This window comes from Hippopotamus amphibius, chromosome 5 (genome assembly GCF_030028045.1).
Source record: "Hippopotamus amphibius kiboko isolate mHipAmp2 chromosome 5, mHipAmp2.hap2, whole genome shotgun sequence".
NCBI classification, from domain to species: domain Eukaryota; kingdom Metazoa; phylum Chordata; class Mammalia; order Artiodactyla; family Hippopotamidae; genus Hippopotamus; species Hippopotamus amphibius.
This window is the reverse complement of record NC_080190.1, coordinates 37,340,796-37,360,097: the sequence shown is the minus strand read 5'-3', so window position 1 is coordinate 37,360,097 and position 19,302 is coordinate 37,340,796. Positions and strand designations below refer to the sequence as shown.

General features: G+C 44.6%; 1 protein-coding gene across 3 annotated transcripts in view; it reads left to right on the top strand.

Moving 5' to 3' along the window:
• The first annotated feature begins 6,382 nt into the window (after positions 1-6,382).
• The window catches only part of PCGF5 (polycomb group ring finger 5), a 118,084-nt gene continuing 105,164 nt past the window's right edge, over positions 6,383-19,302 (top strand). The window contains exon 1 of one of the 3 annotated variants that reach the window (XM_057734513.1): positions 6,383-6,497. The gene's annotated coding sequence lies outside the window, so the exon portion shown is untranslated. Of the gene's footprint in view, positions 6,498-11,470; positions 11,531-19,302 lie in introns of those variants that run through there. The other 2 variants (XM_057734514.1, XM_057734515.1) reach the window with 2 other exon arrangements.

Here is a 19,302-nt window from a genome sequence, read left to right as displayed (position 1 = left end):
AACAACCAGATGCTCAGGGGGTGATGACACTTGAGGAAAGCAAGGGAGGAGGGAAGGCATGGTGTGTCGAGTAAACGCAGAAATAGACTGGGCCAAAGAAGAATTCATGGAGCACCTGGAAAGGAACATCAAAACCAGTAATGAGGGGGTTTGTTTTGTTTTTAGCATCATCAAAGGGAAGAAGACTTCAATCAGACCATTTGATGATCACGGTGCAAAAGGTGCCCTAAGGGAAGGAAATGAAATACTGTAATAGAGACCAAAAGAATTATTTGCTGAGAAGTCACTGGGGAGATTCTGTTTCCCAAACTGCCTTCTGAGGCACAAAAACAAACAGAGCTAGACAGAGAGAATGTTCTGGTCGCATTCATGAGAAAGCCCTAGAGGAACTCTAAGCATGATGAGAGACAAATCTTTGACCTGTCACTATGAACTGTTCCTGGATTAGAGATTGCCTGTGTGATTCCCATTTTATCAAGAATATTATGGGGATGGGGAGAACCAGGGTGATTAAGGGCCCTAGCAGTGCAAGAATCCCTGATCATCCTTCCAGTCTCTCTGTGGGAAGCAGAAACAAGCGGTAGCCAGCCAACTGGATTATCATGAATTCTCCATCTCTTCCCAAAGTGACACTAAGTCTCAACTTCTGAAAGAAACCTGAAAGGAAGGCAGAGAAAAAGGTTTCTCCTCTCTTTACAGTGATAATACCCATAATAAATAACAATAAAATAGCTACCATTTATTAAGTGCTCTCTGTGTACCAGTCTGTGTCATAGAGGTTCGCCCAGGTTGAACTGCCCAGTTTTGAATACTGCTTCAGCCACCTCTTGGCTTGTTGATCATGGGAAAGTTTCTGAACTCCTTTGGACCTTAGTTTTCTCATCTAGGAATAATAATGGAATCTATGTTAAAGGGTCAATGTGATATAATTCATTTAAAGAGTTTGGAATAATGCCTGGCCCATAGTAAGACCTCAACAGATATTACTTATTACAACTATTATTATTAATTATTTTGCATTTATTATTTCACCTAACTCTCAAACAACCCTATGAGTTAGGCACATATACTCATAATATCACCAGTTAACAGACTGAGGACATGGCAGTTCATAGACATTAAATAACTGGCCTGAAGTCACACAGCTACATACTGGTATATGTTTCAGAATCGGAAAGGCTTGACAATAATAAACTTGTATTTCACTGATAGTATGAATACATGTTGGATCTGACTTTATATGGCAAAATATCACCACTTTATTATAACTATTAAAAAATTTGAGTTGTATTGAGATGGTTCTGCTAGGTTCACTCTGTGTAAGAGGAAGAGATTGGCGAGAGACAGTGAAACCATTAGCAACCTATTGTAGTGACACAATTGTAAACAGAAATTGCCCTGAATCATGGGCCAGTTCAGATTAGAAAGACTAGTAAGAGATATCCTGACATGGAAGGGGAGGCCTAAAGAGAAGGAAGAGTCAGAGACCACCCATTTTAATCCTAAAGGGCCCAAAGGATGGTGATAACAGGTAGAAACAGGGAGGTCAGGAGGACAGTTGGCAACGGGGAGTTTACTTTAAATGGGCAGAGCATGGGGTGACGGCTGGGAATTTGAGATTCTGCCACTGACGTTTCTGTACCTCAGTGTCCTCTCCTATAAAACGAGGAGTTGATCTAGAATTAATCCTTTGACTACCTTCCAGCTAGCTTCTTAGAGGATGCATGTAAATGAAATAGGGGTAGTGGAAGAAAGATATCAGGGCTTAAAGAGTCAGTGAGTTCTCAAGGTATGAGGTCATTAGTCTGGCTTTGATGTAAGAGAGGCAAGTGGGACAATGATTGACATTTTTAAGATTAAAGAAAACTGCCTTTTAAGAAATTACTTAGGTGGGATAATTAATACAGTCATATCTAGGATGGAGGCTGTCTCCAAATTAACCTAAGGAATCTAAACTAAAATGTATAACAAAGTCAAGTAGGCTTTATGTATCAGAGAGATAAACTTCAGTTTGTGTGGTGTGATGTGAAGGTGCTAGGGAAGTCCAGCTGCCCCCAAAATATCTTTCTGATCCTCTTAAAATATTGCCTGGATTTCCACCATTAAAAAAACAAAAAACAAACAAACAAACAAAAAACCTTGAATGTGGTTTGTATTGTAAAAATGCACATTTATTTCACATTCAGCTATTGTTATGCTTTCCGGTGAATTAGTGTAGCAGGCTGACAACTAGCTAAGGACAACCAACCAAGGAGACAAAGCTTTGGAGGAGGAGGTGGAAAAGATCCTTTTGATATGTGTGGCATTGCTCACATCAGTCAGTTCAACAGTGTGTGAGCACCTGTTGTGCCCAGATCCTGAGCTACCAGTTATGTTTCAGAGATGAAAAGCTGAGTAGATTGTGGTTCAGCGCCTCAAGATGCTTACAGTGGCTGCATGATGTTCATGGAGCTGGGGGAGTTTTGAAAAGTGGGAGCAGGGACACAGAAAGGAAAAGTGGAGGGACAAAGAAGATTCTCTACCATCACAGTTTCATTGAGGGATTGGACACTCGATTCAAGGAAGGCTTTTTCTTGATCCCAGTGAGTTCCCCTAAGGAACTACCCAAATTTAAACTGGTAGGTTTGACACTCCGTAGGCTGCAGAATGACAGATCATTCAACTCCTTTAATACAATGATTTTTTTGATCCTTTGAAATTTAAATTAATAAAGTTTGACTATATCAGAACTTGTCAACTATACTGTTGTCCATTGCTAATTTTCATGTCCCTCTCCTCTTGTGGAACTTCACATATGCAGGACTGACTGCACAGTGGGATTGCTGAGGCTGGTGGAAACGTAGAAGAATGGGAGTTAGGATAACTGAGCACTTCTTTAAACAGCAGACCAGAGGATCACCACAGTCCCACAGATGGCATCAACAAGCCCCCTGAGACATAACTTCTAGTAATGCAGAGGTTTTCAACTACCCCTTAAAAGATTTAGGGGACCAGTTCTGGCTCTGGTATTTGCTAGCTGTGTAACTATAGGAAAATATTATAATGTTCACCTATATTTATTGAAGACAGACTATATGACAGGTACTGTGCTATATGTTTTACTTGTGAAACATTTAATTCTTACAACAACCTGAGGTAGGTTCTATCATGTTTCCTATTTTATACATGAGGAAACTTAAACACAAATAACTTCAAGATCATATTACCTCACATTTGTCAAAGAAGGAATTTGAATACAGGTAGTCAAACTCTAATGCCCATGTTTTACTACTATGATATTCCAGTTACCTAAGTCTCTGAGGCCTCAGTTCCCTTAAAAATGGACATGTTGCGTCAATATCTAGATTTCTTTCTGGCTTTAAAGTGTTATGATTCTAATTATATGAATTACATCTGTACTTAATAAATTTAGGGTTAATCGCCATTTCTGAGTGGTCTGTCTTAGAGAACTGAGCTCTAAAGACAAATTTCTTAAATCTGGTCTTAATTCCTAGCCATCTCTTGTATTTCAGTCAAACTGGACCATATTATTCGCTGTTCCACCAAGAATGTCCTTCCTCAATCTCCATCTATTGAAATTCTCTCCAGCCTTCAGAAGCCAACTGAAATGCCACCTCCTTGAAAGAGCCATTCTCAAGTCTTTGGAGAATTAGAGTGGAGATCTGTTAGTCCGTTGCAGGTTGGGATCTAAGAAAAATATTTGTGTTAATGAAAGGAAAAGATGTAGGAGAAGGAGAAGAAAGGGTGGAGGGAGACACTTGGAGATGAGGAAGGTTAAGAGGACTGTCAGCATTGTCGTTGGTAACCCACACCAGCAAACCGTTTTCTCAGTTGGGCAATCATGAAGCCATCAAAGTTCTATTCAATGATGCCCAGCTTGTAGGTGTGAGGTGAGGATTAAATGAGATAACATAGGTGAAATATCTAGCATCGTGTCTAGAGAGGCAACAATGTGATAGTTTCGAATTTCATTACCTACATAGGAACCTGCTCATCTCCTTCATGCTGAAGAAGGCTGCCCTCCTGCCCAGGAAGGAGTAGGACAAGCAGAGGCAGAAAGAGACTCAGTGGTGAAAAGAGAGGTCAGGAGGAGATATGTGGGAACACACAGGGGGAAATGAGAGCCAGAGATAGAGAAGTAAGAGAGAAAAAGTAAACATACAGGAGTCATGGTAGAGAAGAGGAGAAGTGGAAGTAAAAGGGTAAAGAGGAAAAGTAACAGGGAGTTCTGGGGCTTGGAAAGAAAAAGTTTGTGCTGCCTGGGCAGAACTCGACTCCTAGGGGAAGAGTTCTGGAGGTAACCGAGTGAAACACCCACGTCCAGAGGTCCAGAGCTTTCTCAGATTCCTTCTTGTTTCTCTGTTCTGATCTGTTATTGGAAGGCTTCTGACCCCTGCCCTCTGCTGCCTTCTACCACTAGGTGGTCCTGGAAGGTGGGAGGAAGCAAGGAGCCAGGGGATTCCTTCCACTCTCTCTTCTTTGCGAGGCATCTCCAGCAGTAGTTGCACTTCCTTCATGGCTCCAGCTCCCACTGGACAAGCCCTTCATGGTTCTGGCAGCTTCCTCCCTTTGTCCCTCCAGCCCTAGGGGAGGAGATGCACCCAGCAATTGAGAATCTCAGGGTTGCCTCACCTTCTCCTGGTTGTAATTCTAGTTCTTTCAACAGCTCTGTAACTATTGCACTGCATTAAGTTATCACTATTAAAGTACCTGGAAAAGAAAACTTTACTTTCACTTGGATTCACCCTCAGAGTTCAAAGACAGCGTTCTCAGGGAAGGCAGTGCATCTAGTGAGAAAGAAATCGAGGATCCCAAGAGTTAGGAAGGGTTGGGCCACTTCTCCAATATTTGATTAGGGAGTAGTGAATCCACAGTGGCTGCCAGAGTTGAGAGACTCTTAGGAAATTATCTGTAAAATGACTGGGTTTGTGGCCACTCCTGTCTATTTCTTCATGATTTACTGTACTCACCTTGATCACCTTGAGCCTCAGCATAAGGAACATCTCAGTTTTATGCCTCCAAGGGTTATTACGTGCCTGTGATGAGTGTATAGGGCACATAGCTAGGTGTGGTGAGGCGGAGACATGGAGACACACTGAGAGGACATTCTCAGTTTTTGGAAGTGTTTGCTTTTTGCAAGATAAGGTTTGTAGATGGTCTATCAAGAGACCCTTTGATAGAGACTCTCTTTTGAGTTTTTGCAGTTCCAGCAGAGCTGCAGACACTTTTATTCTTTGGGCGTTCATCTCTCCCATCCCCAGAGCCCTGTTCAAACCAGGTTCCTGTTCTTACGAATCCACAGCCTAGTGGGAGCACGGAGTGGGCACACGATGGACCCTGAAGCCAGGCTGATGGCAGCCACAAGGGAGAATTCTGCACAGGGGTCCGCGAGGCTGCCCAGAGATAATAGGATATGGTGGACAAGTTGAGTCTGAAAGTTTGACAGGTGGAGGGGGCTACGGGTTTTCTGGCACAGAACAGCAGGATCAAAATCAATTGTGAAAGGACAAGGGCATCTGAGGTGTTGTCTGTAGACAAGGGTTTGGGGGGTGAGGGTTGGGCACTGGAAAAGAGGCTGAAAGGTGGAGGCCCAGCTGTGGAGGACACTGAGGAAGGAATTGGGGCTTGAGCCTACGGGAGTCATCGGAGGCTCTTGAGCGTCATGTGGCAAGGTCACTTCTGGGATGGCAACTTTGAATGCTGCACGGAGGACGGATTTACAAGCAGAGAAGCTGGAGACAGGAGAAGGAACTGCGAGCTCCCAGGGATAGCTCATACATGGGAAGCCTCAGTTTGACCATCGCCAAAGGGGCATGTTAACCTTTGAGCTGCTTTTCTCTCCATCAAGGGCAAGCGTCCTCCGTCTGTGTGCCTGTGTGTGTGTGTGTGTGTGCGCGCGCGCGCGTGTGTGGGGAGGGGGCGGGGTGTTCCTTCTACGGCTGGAAGATACGGCGACTCCAGCCTCAGAAGTTTCGAATTTCTCCTTGCCAAGGTCGGGCCCCTACAGGTGGGCGCTTGGCAGCCCCGGCCCCACGTGTGGGCTCCGCGCCCGGCCGCCGCCGCCGCCGCCGCCGCCGCCGCGGCTCGTCCCCTCCAGGCCCGGCCGCCGCCGCGGGCCGTGCCGGGCAGGGCGCCCCGGGAGCTGCGCGGCGGCTGCTCGAGGAGGCCTGGCGGACGGCGGCGAGAGGCTGTGCCCCAGTTTGCGTCCAATCAGGGAGTGCGGGCTGTGCCCCGAGCCGGGCAGCAATGCGTAAACAAACCCACGGCAACTCCTCCGCCCCCTCGGCACGCTCGCCCAGCGCCCGCCGCCGCCGCCGCCGGCTCCGCTCGCCTCGCGCCCGCCCCGCGCCCGCCCGCCGGGCCGCTCCCCGCCCGCCCCCCCGCGGCCCCGCCCCGCCCCCGCCGGCGCGGGCGCCCTCACCTACCGCCCCACGCGCGCGCGCCCGCGCACCACGCGCCCCGCGCGGCCCGCCCGGCTCGTGGCCTCCGAGAGCAAGGTAAGGGCGATGCGCCCGGAGCCCAGCGGCCCCGCCGCGCGGCGCGGCCCGGGGAAGTTTCCAGCGTCGCCGTCCGCCGCCGGGCGGGGAGGAGGCTCCCCCCCGGCGGGCGCGAGGAGGGCCCCCCCCGGCGGGCGCCAGGGGGGGTCACAAGTTGCCTAACCTGCCATCGGGGCGGGCGTCGCGCCGAGAGGGGCTGGAGGCGCGGCGGGGCCGGGCGCGGCGCGGGCGAGGGGAGGGCCCCGAGGAACTTTCTCCTCCCCGGAGGGGCTCCTGCCAGCCCCGGCCGCGGCCCCGCCGCCCCAGCGGCCGGCTCCCCGGCGGGAGGGAGCCCGTGGAACGTGTTTGAAGAAGCTGACGCAGTTTGTGACGCTCGCGGCTTCCTGACGGGGACCGGCGGCGGCGGCGCCTTCTCCGAGGAGGGACGAGCCGCGGCGGCGCTCGGGCCCTTCCCCCCGCCCAGAGCCGCGCGCCCCGGCGCCTAGTTCGGGGGCCGGGGGCCGCGGGCCCGGGGCGCGAGCATCCAGCGGCGGCCGGGAGCCGGGCCCCGGCAGCGCGCGTCGCTTCCGTTTTGATTAGCTGGGGTTATTATATAAGATGTCACGGAGAGGAGAGGGGCGAGCGGGCGGCGCGTCGGCCTTCCGCGGGTGCCGGGGAGGGGCGGGAGGCAGGGCGGGCGGGGACCCACCTGTGCGCCCTCCGCGCCCCCTGCGGCTGCTGCCCGCGCGCCGGCCGGGGACGGGGCGGCGGCGGGTGGACCGACGTGCCCGCCGCTCCCCTCGCGGCCCCGGGCACACTCGGGCAGCGGCCGAAACATGCCGTTTCCTCTCCGCCGCCTCGCCCGGGTCCACACGTTTCTGGCTCCGGGCGTTTGTACTTTGCAACATTTGTTTAATGTTAAGGAAGCTGCGTGTGCGGCCGTCCTAGTGCGCCCGGAACGTGTGGCCGTGGGCTCCCGGGCGGTGAATGAATCACCCCCCACGGCGGAGCGGGCGCCGATGATTCACGCGGGGTGCACCCCGCGCGTACTCGCCGTGTTGACCCGGGGACGGCGACCCTTCCGCGGCGGTGACGCCTTGGAGAGGGCGTGCGAAAGGGTGGCGGTGTATATTTCCCCCTCCTCCCGCAGTTTGGGGGAACTTTGGGGGGTGTCAGAGTCCCCAGATTTCCCGAGGCTTGTTTCCCGTTCTTAGAAGAGTTACAAGATTCCACCTGGCTGAGTCGATAAGTCGGTGGAGGAGCGCTGATTCGCTGCAGGGGTGGGTCCTCTCTCCTTCGGAATCTGGATGGTGTCAAGTGAGGTATTGGGCTCCGAAGGAATCCTCCTAGTAATTGCCTCTACTTAAGTACCGCTAAGTAATTAGCAAAAAGTTTAAAAGTTAGTGGATCTTGGAAGAAAAATAAGTGGCTGCTAAGCGGAGGAGTTCTATTTAAAGGTTAAGGTTTGGGGTTTTGTTTTTGTTTTCTATAAGCCAGATCCTAAAAGGAACCTAGTTTGCCATGAATTAAGAACTCTCGATCACTGTGACCACCCTTAAAGACCAACTTGACTCATTCCCACCATACCCCACACTGGTAGGAATAAGAGTCACATTTTCTCATCATTTAAGACACCTTGGATGGCATCTACTCAGCAAGGCCCTCTTGATCACCTTAAGTAGCCTCTCCTCACCCCAGGGACACCCCCAGTCCTGTTTTATTTTCTTCATAACACTTAGTGGCTATATGAAAGGATTTTCTTTGGGTGTTAAGTCCTGTCCCTCTGCACTAGAAGGTAAGCTCTACTGTGGCAGGAATTTTTGCCTGATTTGTTCATTGCTGTAACTCTAACACCTAGAACAGTGCCTGGCATATTAGGCACTCAGGATTTGTTGACTAGTGAGTGAATAAATTCCTTTTCCCTGATTTCTTAGTGGGACTATCTTTGACAGTTGAAATTTACCGCCCTGTGTGGGACAGTAGGTTGGTACAGTTCTAATTTTTTTTTCTTCCAGTTTTCTTTTGATTGATTCATTTCCTCCTCTGTGCTATTAACTTACAGCACAAGATGTGTTTGAGCATCATATTCTAAGATGCTGAGTATGAAGAAAGATAAGGCATGTGGAGACTTGTCGAGAGAGTGTGTTAACTGTATAAATTAATGGATGATTAAAAATATTATCTGTGCTAGTTGAAAAAAAGTACAGGATATTGAAAGGGAATCGGCAAAGTCAAATTCCCACAGTACTATATGTTTCCACTAGTATTTGGAATACTGATATTTCTATATTCCTCCCTCTCCACTGCCTGCACACCAACCTCAAATTGAGCTGAAGTTTGGGAAGATCCATAGTAGGTAGCATTTACTATGAAGTATTCATTTAACTAAATGAATACAAGATCTACATCTCTGCAGGGGCCTTAACTCTGTTGTTGTTAATGTCAGTGGCTTAACTCCATAGAAGAATAGGTAGAAGGAGTTGCTTTAAATTATATTTTAATTATATTTTAATGTTAACATCTTGAATTGTAAAGAATTAGTTAAAATATAATATGTCAATGATATAATGGAAGAATGTCGTGCTTCATACTACCTCCTTTGAGGATAAACTTTAGTAAACTTTTTTTTATTATAAATAACAAACTTTGGAGACATATTAGTTGGCTTTATACTTGTAAGAATATTTTCAGAACTCGGTACTTCCAAAGTCACTGCCAAAGAAGAGTGGGCTTCCAGGAGTTCCCTTCCCGTAGTAGTAGCTGTGATCACTTTCAGAAACATAATCTCAAGAGCAAGCTCAGACATAATACAATTTTAAAGCTAAAAGGGACCTTGAAGTTGGTTGGCATAGTTCATTCCTTTTTATCAGTCCCTTTACTGAGGTAACTAAGGCACAGTGAGATGACTTGCCTTGCATGCAGGGCTGGGATTAGAACCAAGTGTCCTGACTTCTTGTTGGAAGTCCTTGAATCATCTAGAGCTCCCATAGTTGGGGGACGAGTGGTCCCTATGGTTAGTCGACTGTCTGCCTCTTGCTGGTGAACTCTCAGGGAGTGAAATGATGTCTTATTCAACTTTGTACCCTCCCATGTGCCTTGGACATTTAGGGGCTCAACACATACTTGTTGGGTGTGGTTGGACAAATGTATTTTTAGTTGAAAATATAATTAAGAATTGAGAAAGCAGGAAAATGTATCTCTTTTCCAGAATGTTGGCAGTAATTAACCTTAGAACTTTTACAGTAATGAAGCTGTTGTTTAATTTTCATGCCTCCAGAATTTCAAATAAAATGGCTTATAACTTGTATGTGTGCGCATTTGCTTAGTTGGCATAATTATTCACTGAAGAAACAGTCGAATGCTGTTTCAGGACACCTGGTAGGTCTTGCCTTTGCCACAGTGTCCAATTAGAAAAGCCTAGACTGTACAGCCAGATAGAATTGGGGCCTAAGTTCAGCCCTACCCCTAACAAGCAGGGCTCTTTGTAGCAAGTTACTTAACTTTTTTGAGCATTCTCTTGCCTCTGAATGGGGGTAATATCACCTACCTTGAAGGATTGTTGTGAAACTGGGGTAAGGTATGTAAAGTGCCTCATGGACACTAGGCCCTTAATAAATGGTAACAGTTATATTATGACTTCTGATTTATGTGACTGGGGAGCAGCTTAATTTCTTAAAGCTTCAGTTTTGTCAACTGGAGAATTGGTGATTGGCATGGAAGGAGGGGAGTTAAATGACCTCTCAGATCTTGTCTAACTGTATAGATTAAGGCACTAATAAAGAATGCATAGTTCTCTTACAGTTTTAGTTGAAATGATTCATATATCCTTGATCTAACAAGAGCAACTGCAAAAATGGTTAATTTCTAGGCCTTCCTAAGAATTTGGCGTAATTAGCTTTGATGATATTAAGTATTTTCATTATTTTGTATGTTATATGGTGGATACAAAATTAACTTGAATATTTCAACCTCTCATTCAGCTTGCTATATATAAGGCAGCATAAGGAGTATATGTCCTAATCAAACATAGGCACCCTTTCTTTGAGAGGCTTAGGAGACGTGTAGGGAGCATAAGACAGGTAACCAAAGACTTTATTACATGGAGGCACTGTCATAGAGGCATAAAGAAAACACTTTGTGATTTCAGAGAAGAAACACACTATTTCTAGGCAGAAAAATTGGGGAAGATATAATTAAGGAATCTTGAGCAAGGTTTTAAAGAATTGGTAGAACTTCAACTGGCAGAGATGTAGGGCTCAGCCTGTACTAAGACTTGAAGGAAAGGATATATGAGCATATCCAGGAATGGAGATGAATGTGCTTAAGCTGGAGGGTGAGGAGCCTCGAGGCAGGATAGTGGGACCGCAGGCTGCATGGCAGAGTCAGGACCATATTGTGAGCATCTCGCACACTGGGCTAAGGAGACTGTTTAGTAGGCTATAGATAACTATCGAGGGTAGCTTGAGTGGGGGAATGATGTGATGAAAGCTATGCTTTAAGATTAATCTGTATTGGAGGAGTCACGGTGAATCCCAGTTTGAAAGCTATTAAAATAGTTCCTGGAAGAGAAGCATTGAGACCCTAAACTAGAGTAGGGGCAGTTGGGTGGGGGAGACACTGTAGAAACCGTCAATGCAGCAGGACTTGTTGGCTAATTGCATGAGGGAATGGGGGGAGAAGTCAGAGACTGAGTGACTTTGGATGGTGATGGTAGAAACTGAAATAGTAAGGGTGACTAGTAAAGCACCTGTAAGTAGTATGCAGTCTGTAAATATTTGTCTAATTAATGGAAGTTTGGATTTGGATATGTTAAATCTTTGTGCCTATGAGACTATCCAAATAGATGGTGGCCAGTAAAAACGGAGGCGGATTTGAGGGCATCCTTATGAGGGGGGATACTGAAGCTGTGAGAAGGGTTCAGAGTATGAGTGAGAAGGGTAAAAGGCCAGGGCAGAGCTCGGAACAACCGTATCTGTATTTGTGGGCTTGCAGGGAGACAGAAAGAAGCTGACAGGATGCTGAGAGGAAAGAAGCTGGGAGAGAACAAGGACAAGGTAGGTTAAAGAAAAGTGAGGGAGGAGAATTTGGAGGGGACAAATAGGGTGGAGATGCTGAGACCGAAGACTGGGAAAAGGTCATTAGGTTTGTCAGTGAGCCCATTGTCAATAGCCTTTGAGGATCAGGGTGGGTTGGGCGGTGGAGACAGAAGTCAGCCAGGTACCTGAGAGGTGCCTGAGTGGAAAGGAAGCGGAGAGAGTAAGTGTAAATGAGGATTGGACTGTGAAAATCAGAGAGGACAGTACCTTGAGGTGACGAGAGGGCCAGTGAGACGTCCTTAAAACCCCAAGAAAGGCCCAAGAGTGTTGTGGGTAGAGTCGATGTCTGTGGGGAGGAAGAGACTACAGATCAGGGGAGGGAGCGGGAGGGTGGTCAGTGCACCAGGCTAGTGCTCCTCATGCCCAGAGAGAGGAGCTGGGCGAGGTGAGCACACGTCCCAGCACCCGGGACAGTCTCCATTCACACCCGTTATCCCATTGCAGTTACGGGATCATATTTGCACGAAGGTTACAAATAGTTGGACAAATAGTGCCCGTTTTTATTCTAAAACAGAGTGCCTTTTTGAGTAATAAATCATTTGATCATGACAAAGATAGTTATTCATGGAAAAACAGATGTGACATGGAGGGAAAAAGATTAAATGAAGGCAAAAAGAAACTGAGATTTACGGAGGAAAGTTGGAAGCTGGGAGGGAGTGTGACTGCATTTTAAATGGGTCAGCTCCCCTTTTTAAAAAAGAAAAAAACAGAGGAGACCCGTTTCTTTGCTGAGAGTATGTTGAGAGTGAGAGGTAAAGCTGGGAGGTGGAGGAGAGGGGGAAAGGTTTGAAGTAGCTGTGGATCTGAGCGTGACGAGGGCCCGACAGGTCGCTAAGACGCCTTAGCCTTACCCTTGTGATGGAGCGAATCATGCCTGTATTTATGACTTTCTCCAGCAATACTCAGAAAGTTGTAAGTGGAGATGGTGTGAGTATCATTGAAACTGCCAACTCCATATGGGTCCTGGGTTGAGTAGGAAGGCAAGTGAAACTAGTGTTGATGGGCTGGGAGAATGAGCAGGAGATGTGAGATTAGAATGTGTGGTTCAGCAAGAACGAAGGAAAGTGAGAAATGGGAGTGTGGAGGGGGAGTCCTGGGGCTGGTGGTAAAGGGCCTGAGGGACTTTTGGAGTAGCTTATTGCGATGGAGGGATCAGTGATGAGCAATTCAAATTCAAAGTGTGGCTGGAACCTGAGGAAGGTGAAATGACATAAGCATGAGGTAGAAGCTCGTTGATCTTAAGGAATTATGAGGCCAGGGTGTCAAGTGATTATATATATCAGTGTCAATCCCTGTTTTAAAAATTCTGGTATACATTTATTAAAACTTTTCTGAGCTTTTAGTCTCTAGAGTTGGAGAGTACCTTAAAAGAGAGACATTTTTTCTTCATTTAAAAGATGAGAAAGCTAAAGTCTTTTAAAGGCTTTCTAGGAAAATTGAGACCTGCCCCAGATTGCAGACATGTGTGGCAGAGCTGGCTCTGGAAAGAACCAGAATCCCTGAATCTCAGTTTAGTATTGCCCTGCAGGGCAGAAGAAGCAATTAAAGTATCCACTGAACAGAGTCTTAGAATGCTTCCTCACCATACGGCTTGCCTACTGCTTGTAGAGCATCAGCGTTTGTGGGCACAGAGACCCACTGAGGAGAGCTGTGCAGTTGTGTCCATGTGCTCTGACTTCTAACCAAAAGGCAGGTAATGGCACCGTTGAGGAGGACCCATGGAAAACACACCTTCTTCCCCACTAATTAAAAAAATAGATAAGAAGCAGCAGATCGTCAAAAAGTTATCTTCATTATTGATGAAGATTAGGCTGGAAGGCATAGCTTGGTGTGAAGCTCAAAATTGTCTTGTGTACCCTCTACACCCTAGGCTAGATTTTGAAACAGCCTACTGGATGGAAAGTTTGAGGCTGCAGAACAGAAATACCCAGGTTTCTGCCTTTCACTATTCAGGCAAAGAGAAAGAGAAAAGAGGCCAAGTCTCTCATGCCTAATATCTTTGACAGAAAAACTCCATCCTGGGACTTCCCTGGTGGAGCAGTGGCTAAGCATCCGCCTGCCAATGCAGGGGACATGGGTTCAATCCCTGGTCTACGAAGATCCCACATGCTGCAGAGCAACTAAGCCCGTGCGCCACAACTATGAGCCTGCACTCTGTAGTCCGTGAGCCACAACTGCTGAGCCCACGTGCCACAATTACTGAAGCCTGCGCACTTAGAGCCCATGCTCAGCAACAAGAGAAGCCACTGTACCAAAATGAAGAGAAGCCTGCACACCGCAATGAAGTAGCCTCCGCTCGCGGCAACTGGAGAAAGCCCTCTTGCAGCAACAAAGACCCAGTGCAGCCAATTAATTAATTAATTAAGAAAAAGAAGAAAAGAAAAACTCCATCCATTTGTAAACTGAGAAAGAGACCCATGGCAGTCACATACCAACCAAATAAGTTGCTCCTCCTCTGTGGGGAGAGTATGGTGCAGCGCAAGAAGACAGGTGTGCCTGGGGAATATCCCTCCTTTGGAAACCCCGTGAGTGGCAGAGAGGCATTTGTTCCCCTTGAAACAGGTTATAGACCCCTCGTAACTTTTGTGTTTGTGTTAAACTAACTTCTGAGGCAGCAGGTGGATTTTTATGTTAACTAGAAGTGAATGAAATGACTCAGAAGGTTTAAGCATAGTGCTTAGTTAATTGATTTCATAGCCATGCCTAGCTGTTCTCTCCTTCCTCTCTGGGGAATCTCAGGAAACTCACAGATATCATTGCAGAGACCTGAGAAAAAATTTTTTTTAATTGGAGTATAGTTGCTTTGTACTGCTGTGTCAGTTTCTGCTGTACAGCAGAGTGAATCAGCTATACGTATACATATATCCCCTCTTTTTTGGATTTCCTTCCCATTTAGGTCACCACAGAATACTGAGTAGTTCCCTGTGCTATACAGCAGGTTCTCATTAGTTATCTGTTTTATACATAGTAGTGTATATATGTCAGTTCCAATTCATCCCACCTGCCCCCTTTCCCCTTTGGTTATCCATACGTTTGTTTTCTACTTCTGTGTTGCTATTTCTGCTTTGCAAATAAGATCATCTATCCTATTTTTCTAGATTCCACATATATACATTAATATATGGTATTTGTTTTTCTCTGAGACCACCAGCTTTGATATCCTGTTTTTGAACTCAGAACTTTAGAGAAGTGGAAAGTTCTTTCTCCTCATAAAATGTTTAAGGAGCCCTTCATTGGTCATACGGCACTTGGAATTTGTCCTGATTCTGTCACTGTTAGTGACCTTACTAATTAACTATTACATGCCTCAGTTTCCTAATCTGCAACATGGGAGAACACAGTGCCTGTTCTGTTTCCCAGGTATTTGATGTGAAAGCTCTTTGCAAATCAATAGTGTCATGCAACTGTAAGGTATCAATATTACCATATGGGATACAAGGTAAACTTTGAAGTTTAGGAACCTTTTAAAAATAAAATGTTTCAAATAAAACAACTAAGATGACTGTTGAAATTTGGTGGGACCCTGGTTTAGGCACTGAAGGTAAATCATGATGACTTTTCTCCCTTTATCCATGCCAGTGTGTATAACAGTTCTGGCCAAGTGTGGTTAAAGCATTGTGTTTCATGACAAATGAAAATTTTGCCTTTTTATCTATTACTCTTTTAACCGTTAAAAAGGCCCCTTTTTTTTTTTACTGTACAATATAACACATATATAACTTTTGAAATGTAAATGTATAGTTCAATGAATTATTTAAAAAGTGAACATCCGTGGAACTGCCTCCCAGCTCTAGAAATAGGACAGTTTCATCCCCCACCCCCCATAGGAGTCTTTTTTCTTTGTTAGATGCTTGGTTTTCTTTTCAGAGAAGTTTTGAGTAGTAGCAGGAGGCAGTTATAAATATTGACAGGTCCAAAATATGTGCTTCTTTGAGTGGAATTAGATCAAAGGTATAATATTAGTGTTTTACTCTGTAGTTATATCTTATAACTATGAATTTAGTGTTTTGGGCAAGTCCTGGGTTTTCAGCCTTAAAGATCAAAACCTTCAGGCTTGGAGCCTTCAGATTTGTGTTCTTTGAATGGGAGGAAAATGTTGTAATGCTTTGGTTGTGAGAAAACTTCTCATGAGTAATTATCTGTTCTGATCAGCCCTCCTTTGCCTATTTTTAGAAGCAAAATAACTAAGACTCCAATATTGATGATGACTTTGTATAGTAGAAGTCCTTTGTCAAAGGTCTTCTTGGAAATACTTGAACATTATCAAGGCAAATACCTTTCAGCTCAGGCCACCATAGTCTAGATTTGAAGTTGTAAGAAGGAGTCAATGAAAACAGCTTTATTGCATGAAAACAACCTGTATTTTCTTTAATTATAATCTAGTGTTCTAAATTCTACCATCTTTTAAGGCTTAATTAATGAGTCAGTAAGTCAGAAGTATTTTGTGGTATCTGGAAATGGATTCTCTATTTTGTTTTTTATATTTTTATGATTAAGACAGAAAATCATGGTAAGGATTAAAATAACTGCGAAAGTATCTTAGCTAATCAGATGTGCCTATAAAAACAGAAAAGCTATGAGCGTTTCAAAAATTGATAAAGGCTCATCTTTTCGGGGCAGTTTCTGTGGTTGTAAGATTGAGTTATTGGGATTCTGATTAGAATTTGGTGGACTGAACATGTGTTTACTGTCTGTCCCTCCTGAAGCACCACCATGGTGATGGTAAACAAGAGACGGGAGACACCAGCACAGTTTTGGAGGGTGAAAAGCAGACAGACCTGTGGTAGCTGACTTAGTGTAGTGGAGAAAGTTGATACCGAAGTGCCTTTAAAGGAGGTTGGGAATAGATACTGGGAAGAAGCAGCCAGTTTCTCCCCGGGAATCCCAGAAGGGCTCTGGAATTAGAGGCTCTGGAGCAGGGCATGGGGCTGAAAATAAGATTGATTGCAAGTCTATAAAAGGAACTAGACCTTCCGTGCACTTCCCTAATCCCATATAGTAGGAGGAAGTCCTGGACATTTTTTTCTCTGGAGAAATTGAAGTAAATGAACAGTTCTGGATTTAGGGAGAGCAGGCAAGGAAGGGGGGGCGGGGTTGGGTAAGGGTAAAATGCTCAGCTGACAACAGAGGAATTTAATGAAATTGTGCATACCAAACAGGCAGACCTTGTGTTCTTTTTAACCTACCCCCAGTCCTAGAAAACCAGGTAATTACTAACCCAGGCAGGGTATTGAAGGACTCTTCTCTGGGCAAAATGAACAACCCTAGAGAAAAGACCTACAGATACTGATATTTGAGTTCCCACAATGAGAACATTGCCTTACTCCCCATTCTTCCTGTAGTGAACTCACCAGTCAGCAACCATCCTCCCTTTATTCTGTGAACATGGAACTTGCAACCAGATTTTTAGTACCTTACTCTTAAATACAAATAGTCAGTGAATATGAGAAATTTGAAGAAAGCATTCAACAACAAAAAAGGCAGGAACCAGAACAAACGAGAAAAAAATCATGGAGGAAACAGAAATGCAAAAAGGAGAAGGAAAATGGAAATAATCAAAACCAATCCATGAATAATTAATAAAATAAGAATGGGGCTGTAAGAAAGTAATAATTAGAGGATAAGAAATAGGTCTTGGAAATTAAAAATAAGATAACAAACAAAAACATTGGAAAGACCATAAGATAACAGAGAAATAAAAGCAAAAAGAAAAAGCAGGCAAAGAATAGAATTAGAGAGTCAGTTGATCAGGTATTGTATTAATGAGAGTTCCAGAAAGAGACTATTAAAATAAAAAATAAAATAAATAAAAATAAATAAGATAAACTATTTTTTTTTTCAAAGAGAGAGAGATTATAGGGAAAAGTAAAGGAGAAGAAATTACCAAAGACATAATACAATATATTTTCCCAGAACTGGAAGACATGCATTTGTAGATTAAAAGAGTTCACAAAATAGCCAGGCAAATGAGTGAAAAAAGATCCACACAATCAGTGTATAAGACATATTACTGTAAAATTAGAATACTGGTGAAAATGGGAATAACCTACATCCGTTGGGGGGGGGGGTGGATGGGTGAAGGAGAATAGATCACAAACAAAAAGATTGGGAGTTGGAATGGCACCTAAAGAACAATGGATTCTTTCCGAATTCTGAGGAAAATTATTTTCAGTCTAGAGTTTTAAGCAAAAACTATCAAGTGGGAGATACATTAAAGACATTTTGAGGGTGTGAAAGGTCTCAAAAGTTTATTCTCTATGCATCTTTTTTACAGGAAGCTGCTGGATGATATCAAAATGTGGGCATAAACCAAGAAAGAATAATATTCAGGATTCTGGAAACAGGGAGTCAAACACAGGAAAATTCTAGGATGACAATGAAGAGAAGTTTCAAGGTGGCAGTGGTACAGCAGGCCTAGAGAGAAGCCAGTCCAGTTCAGAATAGGAGGAAGATCTACTCCAGGAGCCAGTGTCCAAATGAAGACAAAAACAAAACTGATAGGTGATCTGAGACATCTGACAAAGTGTAGAATATTCTTCAGCAGGGCTTTCCAGTTCCTATGGAATATTTGGGATGAATTATTGATTCTAAAAACATATTAAGTGGGGGAAATAAAGGGCAATTATAAACTCCAGGAAAAATAAATAGTTATACAGGAAAAGGCACATAGATTGAAATTAGCTCAGCAGATAATATTTTCATAGGTCATAGTAATGTAAGTCATTAATATACTAAAGTTTAAGACGAAGCTGCTATGATAGCAACTCCACAAGACTGTGACTTAAAGAACAAAGAAATTTATTTTTACTTCGTGTGACAGTTCGTGGATGAGCATTTCAAGTGGTTAGATGTCTCTGCTCCATGAAGCTATTCAAGGAACCCAGGTTCCTTCCATCTTGTTGCTCTGCCATCCTCTAAGGCATTGTCCTCATCTGCACGTGTGGTTAAAACTTGATTGCAGCAAATCTGTTTCAGCTTACAAGAAAGGGAAGGAGCTACCAGGGGCAAAGATTTAAAGTTCAAGCCTGCAGGTGGCACAGATCACCTTCACTCATATTCCACTGGCAAAAATTGAATCACATGGCCACATCTAGGGACAGTATTCACAATGTTTAAGAACTAGAACCGCTGCACTGGGCCATTGGAACACAGGTCTGCTGTGGAGTGGGAGTTACTCTGGGAGCTCCCTTCTGTATCAGACATTAGCCCTTTGTTTGCTGGATTATGGGGAATGGGGACAGGAGAGGGTCCCTAGGAGGGATTGAGAGAAGCCCAGGTAGCAGCCATTTACCAGCTGGTGTGGAAGTATTATGATTGGTGCCATGTACTGAAACGTATGGACTCTTGACCCTGACCACACATGACTGCAAGAGAGGCTGGGGAGAAAATGTTGGCATAGCTATATCTCAGGAGTCTGGGAGAGGGTAAGCTAGTGTATAATAGGACATCAGTAATTTTATTAATTACTAAAGTCAAAAGTAAATCAAGAAATACCAGTATTTGCATATTGTTTAGGAATATAAAATTAAATATCAAAAGAAATAGCTGACTGTTGTTAAAGTTGATTGCCTTTGGAAAGTGGGTTTGGGAGGTGGGGTGAGTGGAGACGTGAGAGAGGTTACTGCTGTGTTTTCATTTTAAGCCTGGTAGTATTATTTGTTTAAGTAATTTGCATGAGTTGTATTGATAAAAATAAAATTAGCAGGAAAAAATAGTAATGCAGTGCTAAT